General features: G+C 46.6%; 6 non-coding genes across 6 annotated transcripts; all 6 read left to right on the top strand.

Moving 5' to 3' along the window:
• Positions 1–849: 849 nt before the first annotated feature.
• trnae-cuc (transfer RNA glutamic acid (anticodon CUC)) lies at positions 850–921 on the top strand. The gene has a single exon. It is a non-coding gene; the product is annotated as a tRNA-Glu (tRNA).
• Positions 922–3,576: 2,655 nt separating this feature from the next.
• On the top strand, positions 3,577–3,649 carry trnak-cuu (transfer RNA lysine (anticodon CUU)). The gene has a single exon. It is a non-coding gene; the product is annotated as a tRNA-Lys (tRNA).
• A 1,243-nt stretch (positions 3,650–4,892) lies between these two features.
• Positions 4,893–4,964, top strand: trnae-cuc (transfer RNA glutamic acid (anticodon CUC)). The gene has a single exon. It is a non-coding gene; the product is annotated as a tRNA-Glu (tRNA).
• A 2,653-nt stretch (positions 4,965–7,617) lies between these two features.
• On the top strand, positions 7,618–7,690 carry trnak-cuu (transfer RNA lysine (anticodon CUU)). Its single transcript has one exon. It is a non-coding gene; the product is annotated as a tRNA-Lys (tRNA).
• Positions 7,691–8,933: 1,243 nt separating this feature from the next.
• trnae-cuc (transfer RNA glutamic acid (anticodon CUC)) lies at positions 8,934–9,005 on the top strand. The gene has a single exon. It is a non-coding gene; the product is annotated as a tRNA-Glu (tRNA).
• Positions 9,006–11,658: 2,653 nt separating this feature from the next.
• Positions 11,659–11,731, top strand: trnak-cuu (transfer RNA lysine (anticodon CUU)). The gene has a single exon. It is a non-coding gene; the product is annotated as a tRNA-Lys (tRNA).
• Positions 11,732–12,899: the final 1,168 nt, after the last annotated feature.

Raw genomic sequence — 12,899 nt, 5'->3', positions numbered from 1 at the left:
GCACTCTGGGGAAGAGAATTCCAAAGATTCACCACTCTCTGTGTGAAGAAATGTCTTCTCTCAGTCCTGAATGGCCTAACCTTTATCCTGAGGCTGTGTCCGCTGGTTCTAGACTCCCCAGCCAAGGGAATCATTCTCCCAGCATCCAACCGATCAAACCCTGTAATAATTTTGCATGCTTCATGAGATCCCCTCTCATTCTTCCGAATTCAAGAGATTACAGGCCTAGTTTACTCAATCTCTTAACACAACCGCTTCCCCGAGGCATGGCTAGTTCTGGAGCACACGCTTTTAGTGCTGCAGACGGAGTGTTGTCGGAGCTCATTGCATTTGCTGTAACTAATGAGCTCAGCTGTTTCTTAATATCGCTTGGAATTAATCAAATTGAATGAAGTCTGGCTTCTCTCAGGATGGTTACAGACACTTCAGCTTTGTCTTTTGTATTCATCCATCTTTTCTGTTTATTTACTCTATCTTATCGTTTTCTTGATTTTAAAACCCTCTGTCAAATTTCCTCTTAGCCGTCTATGCTCTAAGGAGAACAGCTCCAACTTCTCTGGTCTATCCACGTAACGGCAATCGTTCATCACTGGAACCAATGCATCAATGAATTGTTCACCCAGCACCGAGAGAGACAACATCCAGAGAAAAACACAGGAGGAAATCGATTTCAAGTGGATGCCTACCCGCACTTGGTGCCGTGCTTTCGCGAACACGTCTGTTGTGTTCTCATGTAAAAAATATAATTTTGTCCGAACAGTTTGCCTGGCGCGAAAGGATCTGAATTGCAAAGGAGCAGGCATGAAAAGCTGCGTTGATGTGCTTGCTGCCAGGAGGCTGGCTGCAGCTTCCCTGGTGGTCTAGTGGTTAGGATTCGGCACTCTCACTGCCGCGGCCCGGGTTCGATTCCCGGTCAGGGAACAGTGCGTTTTGGGGCTGTTTGAATTGCCACCATGCAACGCACCCTTACGGAGCAATGCTCCGCCCCTGATTCAACTTTCCACACCGCTGCTCAACATCACTCTTCATACAGCGATATAAAATACACATCCTTGATTTCTGTAAAATGCGTGCTGTTTCAAAGTCAGCAGGAATTGATTTCTGTCAAATTTAGACTGGCTGACTTTAAATGTTGCCAACATTTAACTGCAGCTCACAGTGTCAGGGCAGTCACGGTTTTCATCAGTCTTCTGTGTATCTTCTTGCCCACTGCATCTCCCTAACAAACTTAGCTTATCAAAGGCACGGCAATCGATTCATTCATTGCCAGTGTGAAAAATGCAAATTTTGAAACTTACCAACTTGTGCAAGCCTGGAATCAGAGAGTCCGTGGCCCGTGATAACTTGAGCATTAAGATGTTCATTAGCCCTTCCTGTATTGCTCAGTAGCCCACTATGTGAGGAATTAAGAACCACGGGCATTTTCACTTCTGTGTCGGGCTCAGCACCATACCTGCAGCTGAAGATTGAACTTGATTTGGCTCGTGATCAGTGCGGCTCAGTGAGACTTCGGCCCGTCTCTCCCTTCACAACCCATCAGTGTGGAGAAAAGAACAGGGAATTTTACACATGTGTTGTGCTCTGTAACTTTATTTGAACATGTCATTGCATTTCACGCTGTGTCCAACACGGTGAGGTCCCCCGTGCTGTGTCAGCATTGTATCTTTATCAACGCTGCAGCTTTACATTAACACAACCTGAGCTCCGAGATCTGGTCGGGTCACATTGCCCGAAGTGAGGAATGAGCGAGAGGGGCAATTCCACCCGGGGATAGAAAATCCGCCAGAAGAACGACTGAATACAGCCTTGAATGTGAAGCCAAAATAGCTCAGTTGGGAGAGCGATAGACTGAAGATTTAAAGGTCCCGGGTTTCGGCAGATTTTAGTTAGTTTCTGTCTCCTTCACTACAAGAGGAGCGAATGAAGAGAAATTTTACGCTCCTGATGCCGCGTTTCCTAAACGAATGGGAGTGAAACCACATCGGACATGCTGGATCCGGCTCCAACCGTCCGCTGCAGGTTCGAATCCAGTCGGGGTCCCGCCGTCTGCTTTTATACCGGAACAGTATTTGTGGGAGGGGCTGTGGTGCGATAGTAAATTTTAGAATGAGGTTTGTTAGACCATAGAGCTGCCTTTCTGTTAGTTTCGATTTACACTCTGCCCAGTTGTATATACGAACAGTTAACAATGTTTAACCGATGCAGTGTGTTCAATGATTGTGCAGTAACTCGGTCACCCAGTGTGAGGCTGAAAGACAATCTCGCAGCCTGGGTTCGAGCCTGGCCAACGAGAGCGTTGTGGCCGGGTAGCTCAGTTGGTGAAAGCCTGGTGCTAATAACGACAAGGTCGCGATTTCGATCCCCGTACTGGCCATCAGGATGTTTTCATAATTTTACGCTTTTCCCGCACATTTCAAATACAAACTTTATAAGGAAGCCAATGCACACAGACTCTCATGGGGGATTTATTTGGATAACATCCATTGCACCTTTGCCACCGGGGCTGAGAGACACATCTTTCTGTTTATTTGTCTTTCTGGGTTTGCTGTTGAATGTTGAACAGGCGGCCTGTTCCCGATAAGGGTAACAGACAGGTAATAGACAGACAGAGCAGCTCTGACCACGCGAGATGGGCAAAAGCCTTCAGTTCAGGACAAATGCATCAATGAAATGTTCGCCGGCACCGAGAGAGACAACATCCAGAGAAAACCACTGAAGGAAATCGATTTCAAGTGGATGCCTACCCGCACTTGGTGCCGTGCTTTCGCGAACACGTCTTTTGTGTTCTCATGTAAAAAGTATCATTTTGTCCGAACAGTTTGCCTGGCACAAAAGGATCTGAATTGCACTGGAGCAAGCAGGAAACACTGCGTTGCTGTGCTTGCTGGCAGGAGACTTGCAGCTTTTCTGGTGATCTAGTGGTTAGGATTCAGGCACCTTCATCTGCCGCGGCCCGGGTTCGATTCCCGGTCAGGAAACAGTGCGTTTTGGGGCTGTTTGAATTGCCGCCATACAACGCTGAAATAGCTCATTTGGGAGATCGATTAGATTTGAACATGCAGACTTTCGGATCTGGAGTCAGATGCGCTACCGCTGCGCCATGAGGTCCACAACATAAGCACGAATGTTCGTAGTTTGTATACATACACGTTCCACAAACACTGTTTCATTCCTCCTGCCTTCTCCTGATTCCTCAGTATCATGCACAAAAGCGCCTGATGCCCTCATTTGTTTAAAGCAACAAGCAGACACAAACACAGGTATTCATTCAAAATCTACCCGCAGGTGGCCACAGACACAATAAACAGAGCCAGAGAGACAGACAGAATCGGGAATCTCCGGGAAATAGACAAGAGATATATTGACAAGGACTAAAGCGATTTGCGATCAGAAATTTGCCTGAACCCCTGTGGTTAATGAAAGGGATTTTGCTGCTTGAGTTCCTTATACGCCTTGGGCTTCTGGAGAACTTGTTTCGTAGTTTGCAGAAACGCGGCTCAGACATGCTGTTGTGACCGGGCCGGAGCCACAAGGTTCCTGACTGCAATCAGCGACAAGGCAATATGGCATCAACAGGCCCGGCTAGCTCAGTCGGTAGAGCATGAGACTCTTAATCTCAGGGTCGTCGGTTCGAGCCCCACGTTGGGCGGTAGTTATAATGTTAAACTTTTATGTTGCTTTCAAAGCGTCATTAATTAAGCGATATCCTTGTTTTGCACAATGAAAGAAATGCGAACTGAGAAAATACTGCAGATGCTGGAAATATGAATTGAAACAGAAAATGCTGGAGATACTCAGCAGGTCAGGCAGCATCAGCGAAGAGAGAAACAGAGGTAACGTTTCAAGTCGATAACCTTTCGTCAGAACTGGAAAAAAAAGGTAATGGAACAGATTTTTAAGCAGTGCAGGGGATTCAATGAGATCATGGCTGATCTCCTGCCTCAATTCCACTCCCCGGCCCTATCGCCATATCCCTTGATGCCCTTTCCAGTCAGAAATCACCCACTTCTGTTTTGAATATACCCAATAACTGAGCCTCCACAGCACTCTGGGGAAGAGAATTCCAAAGATTCACCACTCTCTGTGTGAAGAAATGTCTTCTCTCAGTCCTGAATGGCCTAACCTTTATCCTGAGGCTGTGTCCGCTGGTTCTAGACTCCCCAGCCAAGGGAATCATTCTCCCAGCATCCAACCGATCAAACCCTGTAATAATTTTGCATGCTTCATGAGATCCCCTCTCATTCTTCCGAATTCAAGAGATTACAGGCCTAGTTTACTCAATCTCTTAACACAACCGCTTCCCCGAGGCATGGCTAGTTCTGGAGCACACGCTTTTAGTGCTGCAGACGGAGTGTTGTCGGAGCTCATTGCATTTGCTGTAACTAATGAGCTCAGCTGTTTCTTAATATCGCTTGGAATTAATCAAATTGAATGAAGTCTGGCTTCTCTCAGGATGGTTACAGACACTTCAGCTTTGTCTTTTGTATTCATCCATCTTTTCTGTTTATTTACTCTATCTTATCGTTTTCTTGATTTTAAAACCCTCTGTCAAATTTCCTCTTAGCCGTCTATGCTCTAAGGAGAACAGCTCCAACTTCTCTGGTCTATCCACGTAACGGCAATCGTTCATCACTGGAACCAATGCATCAATGAATTGTTCACCCAGCACCGAGAGAGACAACATCCAGAGAAAAACACAGGAGGAAATCGATTTCAAGTGGATGCCTACCCGCACTTGGTGCCGTGCTTTCGCGAACACGTCTGTTGTGTTCTCATGTAAAAAATATAATTTTGTCCGAACAGTTTGCCTGGCGCGAAAGGATCTGAATTGCAAAGGAGCAGGCATGAAAAGCTGCGTTGATGTGCTTGCTGCCAGGAGGCTGGCTGCAGCTTCCCTGGTGGTCTAGTGGTTAGGATTCGGCACTCTCACTGCCGCGGCCCGGGTTCGATTCCCGGTCAGGGAACAGTGCGTTTTGGGGCTGTTTGAATTGCCACCATGCAACGCACCCTTACGGAGCAATGCTCCGCCCCTGATTCAACTTTCCACACCGCTGCTCAACATCACTCTTCATACAGCGATATAAAATACACATCCTTGATTTCTGTAAAATGCGTGCTGTTTCAAAGTCAGCAGGAATTGATTTCTGTCAAATTTAGACTGGCTGACTTTAAATGTTGCCAACATTTAACTGCAGCTCACAGTGTCAGGGCAGTCACGGTTTTCATCAGTCTTCTGTGTATCTTCTTGCCCACTGCATCTCCCTAACAAACTTAGCTTATCAAAGGCACGGCAATCGATTCATTCATTGCCAGTGTGAAAAATGCAAATTTTGAAACTTACCAACTTGTGCAAGCCTGGAATCAGAGAGTCCGTGGCCCGTGATAACTTGAGCATTAAGATGTTCATTAGCCCTTCCTGTATTGCTCAGTAGCCCACTGTGTGAGGAATTAAGAACCACGGGCATTTTCACTTCTGTGTCGGGCTCAGCACCATACCTGCAGCTGAAGATTGAACTTGATTTGGCTCGTGATCAGTGCGGCTCAGTGAGACTTCGGCCCGTCTCTCCCTTCACAACCCATCAGTGTGGAGAAAAGAACAGGGAATTTTACACATGTGTTGTGCTCTGTAACTTTATTTGAACATGTCATTGCATTTCACGCTGTGTCCAACACGGTGAGGTCCCCCGTGCTGTGTCAGCATTGTATCTTTATCAACACTGCAGCTTTACATTAACACAACCTGAGCTCCGAGATCTGGTCGGGTCACATTGCCCGAAGTGAGGAATGAGCGAGAGGGGCAATTCCACCCGGGGATAGAAAATCCGCCAGAAGAACGACAGAATACAGCCTTGAATGTGAAGCCAAAATAGCTCAGTTGGGAGAGCGATAGACTGAAGATTTAAAGGTCCCGGGTTTCGGCAGATTTTAGTTAGTTTCTGTCTCCTTCACTACAAGAGGAGCGAATGAAGAGAAATTTTACGCTCCTGATGCCGCGTTTCCTAAACGAATGGGAGTGAAACCACATCGGACATGCTGGATCCGGCTCCAACCGTCCGCTGCAGGTTCGAATCCAGTCGGGGTCCCGCCGTCTGCTTTTATACCGGAACAGTATTTGTGGGAGGGGCTGTGGTGCGATAGTAAATTTTAGAATGAGGTTTGTTAGACCATAGAGCTGCCTTTCTGTTAGTTTCGATTTACACTCTGCCCAGTTGTATATACGAACAGTTAACAATGTTTAACCGATGCAGTGTGTTCAATGATTGTGCAGTAACTCGGTCACCCAGTGTGAGGCTGAAAGACAATCTAGCAGCCTGGGTTCGAGCCTGGCCAACGAGAGCGTTGTGGCCGGGTAGCTCAGTTGGTGAAAGCCTGGTGCTAATAACGACAAGGTCGCGATTTCGATCCCCGTACTGGCCATCAGGATGTTTTCATAATTTTACGCTTTTCCCGCACATTTCAAATACAAACTTTATAAGGAAGCCAATGCACACAGACTCTCATGGGGGATTTATTTGGATAACATCCATTGCACCTTTGCCACCGGGGCTGAGAGACACATCTTTCTGTTTATTTGTCTTTCTGGGTTTGCTGCTGAATGTTGAACAGGCGGCCTGTTCCCGATAAGGGTAACAGGCAGGTAATAGACAGACAGAGCAGCTCTGACCACGCGAGATGGGCAAAAGCCTTCAGTTCAGGACAAATGCATCAATGAAATGTTCGCCGGCACCGAGAGAGACAACATCCAGAGAAAACCACTGAAGGAAATCGATTTCAAGTGGATGCCTACCCGCACTTGGTGCCGTGCTTTCGCGAACACGTCTTTTGTGTTCTCATGTAAAAAGTATCATTTTGTCCGAACAGTTTGCCTGGCACAAAAGGATCTGAATTGCACTGGAGCAAGCAGGAAACACTGCGTTGCTGTGCTTGCTGGCAGGAGACTTGCAGCTTTTCTGGTGATCTAGTGGTTAGGATTCAGGCACCTTCATCTGCCGCGGCCCGGGTTCGATTCCCGGTCAGGAAACAGTGCGTTTTGGGGCTGTTTGAATTGCCGCCATACAACGCTGAAATAGCTCATTTGGGAGATCGATTAGATTTGAACATGCAGACTTTCGGATCTGGAGTCAGATGCGCTACCGCTGCGCCATGAGGTCCACAACATAAGCACGAATGTTCGTAGTTTGTATACATACACGTTCCACAAACACTGTTTCATTCCTCCTGCCTTCTCCTGATTCCTCAGTATCATGCACAAAAGCGCCTGATGCCCTCATTTGTTTAAAGCAACAAGCAGACACAAACACAGGTATTCATTCAAAATCTACCCGCAGGTGGCCACAGACACAATAAACAGAGCCAGAGAGACAGACAGAATCGGGAATCTCCGGGAAATAGACAAGAGATATTGACAAGGACTAAAGCGATTTGCGATCAGAAATTTGCCTGAACCCCTGTGGTTAATGAAAGGGATTTTGCTGCTTGAGTTCCTTATACGCCTTGGGCTTCTGGAGAACTTGTTTCGTAGTTTGCAGAAACGCGGCTCAGACATGCTGTTGTGACCGGGCCGGAGCCACAAGGTTCCTGACTGCAATCAGCGACAAGGCAATATGGCATCAACAGGCCCGGCTAGCTCAGTCGGTAGAGCATGAGACTCTTAATCTCAGGGTCGTCGGTTCGAGCCCCACGTTGGGCGGTAGTTATAATGTTAAACTTTTATGTTGCTTTCAAAGCGTCATTAATTAAGCGATATCCTTGTTTTGCACAATGAAAGAAATGCGAACTGAGAAAATACTGCAGATGCTGGAAATATGAATTGAAACAGAAAATGCTGGAGATACTCAGCAGGTCAGGCAGCATCAGCGAAGAGAGAAACAGAGGTAACGTTTCAAGTCGATAACCTTTCGTCAGAACTGGAAAAAAAAGGTAATGGAACAGATTTTTAAGCAGTGCAGGGGATTCAATGAGATCATGGCTGATCTCCTGCCTCAATTCCACTCCCCGGCCCTATCGCCATATCCCTTGATGCCCTTTCCAGTCAGAAATCACCCACTTCTGTTTTGAATATACCCAATAACTGAGCCTCCACAGCACTCTGGGGAAGAGAATTCCAAAGATTCACCACTCTCTGTGTGAAGAAATGTCTTCTCTCAGTCCTGAATGGCCTAACCTTTATCCTGAGGCTGTGTCCGCTGGTTCTAGACTCCCCAGCCAAGGGAATCATTCTCCCAGCATCCAACCGATCAAACCCTGTAATAATTTTGCATGCTTCATGAGATCCCCTCTCATTCTTCCGAATTCAAGAGATTACAGGCCTAGTTTACTCAATCTCTTAACACAACCGCTTCCCCGAGGCATGGCTAGTTCTGGAGCACACGCTTTTAGTGCTGCAGACGGAGTGTTGTCGGAGCTCATTGCATTTGCTGTAACTAATGAGCTCAGCTGTTTCTTAATATCGCTTGGAATTAATCAAATTGAATGAAGTCTGGCTTCTCTCAGGATGGTTACAGACACTTCAGCTTTGTCTTTTGTATTCATCCATCTTTTCTGTTTATTTACTCTATCTTATCGTTTTCTTGATTTTAAAACCCTCTGTCAAATTTCCTCTTAGCCGTCTATGCTCTAAGGAGAACAGCTCCAACTTCTCTGGTCTATCCACGTAACGGCAATCGTTCATCACTGGAACCAATGCATCAATGAATTGTTCACCCAGCACCGAGAGAGACAACATCCAGAGAAAAACACAGGAGGAAATCGATTTCAAGTGGATGCCTACCCGCACTTGGTGCCGTGCTTTCGCGAACACGTCTGTTGTGTTCTCATGTAAAAAATATAATTTTGTCCGAACAGTTTGCCTGGCGCGAAAGGATCTGAATTGCAAAGGAGCAGGCATGAAAAGCTGCGTTGATGTGCTTGCTGCCAGGAGGCTGGCTGCAGCTTCCCTGGTGGTCTAGTGGTTAGGATTCGGCACTCTCACTGCCGCGGCCCGGGTTCGATTCCCGGTCAGGGAACAGTGCGTTTTGGGGCTGTTTGAATTGCCACCATGCAACGCACCCTTACGGAGCAATGCTCCGCCCCTGATTCAACTTTCCACACCGCTGCTCAACATCACTCTTCATACAGCGATATAAAATACACATCCTTGATTTCTGTAAAATGCGTGCTGTTTCAAAGTCAGCAGGAATTGATTTCTGTCAAATTTAGACTGGCTGACTTTAAATGTTGCCAACATTTAACTGCAGCTCACAGTGTCAGGGCAGTCACGGTTTTCATCAGTCTTCTGTGTATCTTCTTGCCCACTGCATCTCCCTAACAAACTTAGCTTATCAAAGGCACGGCAATCGATTCATTCATTGCCAGTGTGAAAAATGCAAATTTTGAAACTTACCAACTTGTGCAAGCCTGGAATCAGAGAGTCCGTGGCCCGTGATAACTTGAGCATTAAGATGTTCATTAGCCCTTCCTGTATTGCTCAGTAGCCCACTGTGTGAGGAATTAAGAACCACGGGCATTTTCACTTCTGTGTCGGGCTCAGCACCATACCTGCAGCTGAAGATTGAACTTGATTTGGCTCGTGATCAGTGCGGCTCAGTGAGACTTCGGCCCGTCTCTCCCTTCACAACCCATCAGTGTGGAGAAAAGAACAGGGAATTTTACACATGTGTTGTGCTCTGTAACTTTATTTGAACATGTCATTGCATTTCACGCTGTGTCCAACACGGTGAGGTCCCCCGTGCTGTGTCAGCATTGTATCTTTATCAACGCTGCAGCTTTACATTAACACAACCTGAGCTCCGAGATCTGGTCGGGTCACATTGCCCGAAGTGAGGAATGAGCGAGAGGGGCAATTCCACCCGGGGATAGAAAATCCGCCAGAAGAACGACAGAATACAGCCTTGAATGTGAAGCCAAAATAGCTCAGTTGGGAGAGCGATAGACTGAAGATTTAAAGGTCCCGGGTTTCGGCAGATTTTAGTTAGTTTCTGTCTCCTTCACTACAAGAGGAGCGAATGAAGAGAAATTTTACGCTCCTGATGCCGCGTTTCCTAAACGAATGGGAGTGAAACCACATCGGACATGCTGGATCCGGCTCCAACCGTCCGCTGCAGGTTCGAATCCAGTCGGGGTCCCGCCGTCTGCTTTTATACCGGAACAGTATTTGTGGGAGGGGCTGTGGTGCGATAGTAAATTTTAGAATGAGGTTTGTTAGACCATAGAGCTGCCTTTCTGTTAGTTTCGATTTACACTCTGCCCAGTTGTATATACGAACAGTTAACAATGTTTAACCGATGCAGTGTGTTCAATGATTGTGCAGTAACTCGGTCACCCAGTGTGAGGCTGAAAGACAATCTCGCAGCCTGGGTTCGAGCCTGGCCAACGAGAGCGTTGTGGCCGGGTAGCTCAGTTGGTGAAAGCCTGGTGCTAATAACGACAAGGTCGCGATTTCGATCCCCGTACTGGCCATCAGGATGTTTTCATAATTTTACGCTTTTCCCGCACATTTCAAATACAAACTTTATAAGGAAGCCAATGCACACAGACTCTCATGGGGGATTTATTTGGATAACATCCATTGCACCTTTGCCACCGGGGCTGAGAGACACATCTTTCTGTTTATTTGTCTTTCTGGGTTTGCTGTTGAATGTTGAACAGGCGGCCTGTTCCCGATAAGGGTAACAGACAGGTAATAGACAGACAGAGCAGCTCTGACCACGCGAGATGGGCAAAAGCCTTCAGTTCAGGACAAATGCATCAATGAAATGTTCGCCGGCACCGAGAGAGACAACATCCAGAGAAAACCACTGAAGGAAATCGATTTCAAGTGGATGCCTACCCGCACTTGGTGCCGTGCTTTCGCGAACACGTCTTTTGTGTTCTCATGTAAAAAGTATCATTTTGTCCGAACAGTTTGCCTGGCACAAAAGGATCTGAATTGCACTGGAGCAAGCAGGAAACACTGCGTTGCTGTGCTTGCTGGCAGGAGACTTGCAGCTTTTCTGGTGATCTAGTGGTTAGGATTCAGGCACCTTCATCTGCCGCGGCCCGGGTTCGATTCCCGGTCAGGCAACAGTGCGTTTTGGGGCTGTTTGAATTGCCGCCATACAACGCTGAAATAGCTCATTTGGGAGATCGATTAGATTTGAACATGCAGACTTTCGGATCTGGAGTCAGATGCGCTACCGCTGCGCCATGAGGTCCACAACATAAGCACGAATGTTCGTAGTTTGTATACATACACGTTCCACAAACACTGTTTCATTCCTCCTGCCTTCTCCTGATTCCTCAGTATCATGCACAAAAGCGCCTGATGCCCTCATTTGTTTAAAGCAACAAGCAGACACAAACACAGGTATTCATTCAAAATCTACCCGCAGGTGGCCACAGACACAATAAACAGAGCCAGAGAGACAGACAGAATCGGGAATCTCCGGGAAATAGACAAGAGATATTGACAAGGACTAAAGCGATTTGCGATCAGAAATTTGCCTGAACCCCTGTGGTTAATGAAAGGGATTTTGCTGCTTGAGTTCCTTATACGCCTTGGGCTTCTGGAGAACTTGTTTCGTAGTTTGCAGAAACGCGGCTCAGACATGCTGTTGTGACCGGGCCGGAGCCACAAGGTTCCTGACTGCAATCAGCGACAAGGCAATATGGCATCAACAGGCCCGGCTAGCTCAGTCGGTAGAGCATGAGACTCTTAATCTCAGGGTCGTCGGTTCGAGCCCCACGTTGGGCGGTAGTTATAATGTTAAACTTTTATGTTGCTTTCAAAGCGTCATTAATTAAGCGATATCCTTGTTTTGCACAATGAAAGAAATGCGAACTGAGAAAATACTGCAGATGCTGGAAATATGAATTGAAACAGAAAATGCTGGAGATACTCAGCAGGTCAGGCAGCATCAGCGAAGAGAGAAACAGAGGTAACGTTTCAAGTCGATAACCTTTCGTCAGAACTGGAAAAAAAAGGTAATGGAACAGATTTTTAAGCAGTGCAGGGGATTCAATGAGATCATGGCTGATCTCCTGCCTCAATTCCACTCCCCGGCCCTATCGCCATATCCCTTGATGCCCTTACCAGTCAGAAATCACCCACTTCTGTTTTGAATATACCCAATAACTGAGCCTCCACAGCACTCTGGGGAAGAGAATTCCAAAGATTCACCACTCTCTGTGTGAAGAAATGTCTTCTCTCAGTCCTGAATGGCCTAACCTTTATCCTGAGGCTGTGTCCGCTGGTTCTAGACTCCCCAGCCAAGGGAATCATTCTCCCAGCATCCAACCGATCAAACCCTGTAATAATTTTGCATGCTTCATGAGATCCCCTCTCATTCTTCCGAATTCAAGAGATTACAGGCCTAGTTTACTCAATCTCTTAACACAACCGCTTCCCCGAGGCATGGCTAGTTCTGGAGCACACGCTTTTAGTGCTGCAGACGGAGTGTTGTCGGAGCTCATTGCATTTGCTGTAACTAATGAGCTCAGCTGTTTCTTAATATCGCTTGGAATTAATCAAATTGAATGAAGTCTGGCTTCTCTCAGGATGGTTACAGACACTTCAGCTTTGTCTTTTGTATTCATCCATCTTTTCTGTTTATTTACTCTATCTTATCGTTTTCTTGATTTTAAAACCCTCTGTCAAATTTCCTCTTAGCCGTCTATGCTCTAAGGAGAACAGCTCCAACTTCTCTGGTCTATCCACGTAACGGCAATCGTTCATCACTGGAACCAATGAAGTACAAATGCATCAATGAATTGTTCACCCATCACCGAGAGAGACAACATCCAGAGAAAAACACAGGAGGAAATCGATTTCAAGTGGATGCCTACCCGCACTTGGTGCCGTGCTTTCGCGAACCCGTCTGTTGTGTTCGCATGTAAAAAATATAATTTTGTCCGAACAGTTT

This window comes from Somniosus microcephalus, unplaced genomic scaffold (assembly GCF_052327205.1).
Source record: "Somniosus microcephalus isolate GS21.2 unplaced genomic scaffold, FLI_Smic_1.0 unresolved_chr4, whole genome shotgun sequence".
NCBI classification, from domain to species: Eukaryota; Metazoa; Chordata; class Chondrichthyes; order Squaliformes; family Somniosidae; genus Somniosus; species Somniosus microcephalus.
This window is presented reverse-complemented; position numbering and strand designations above follow the sequence as displayed.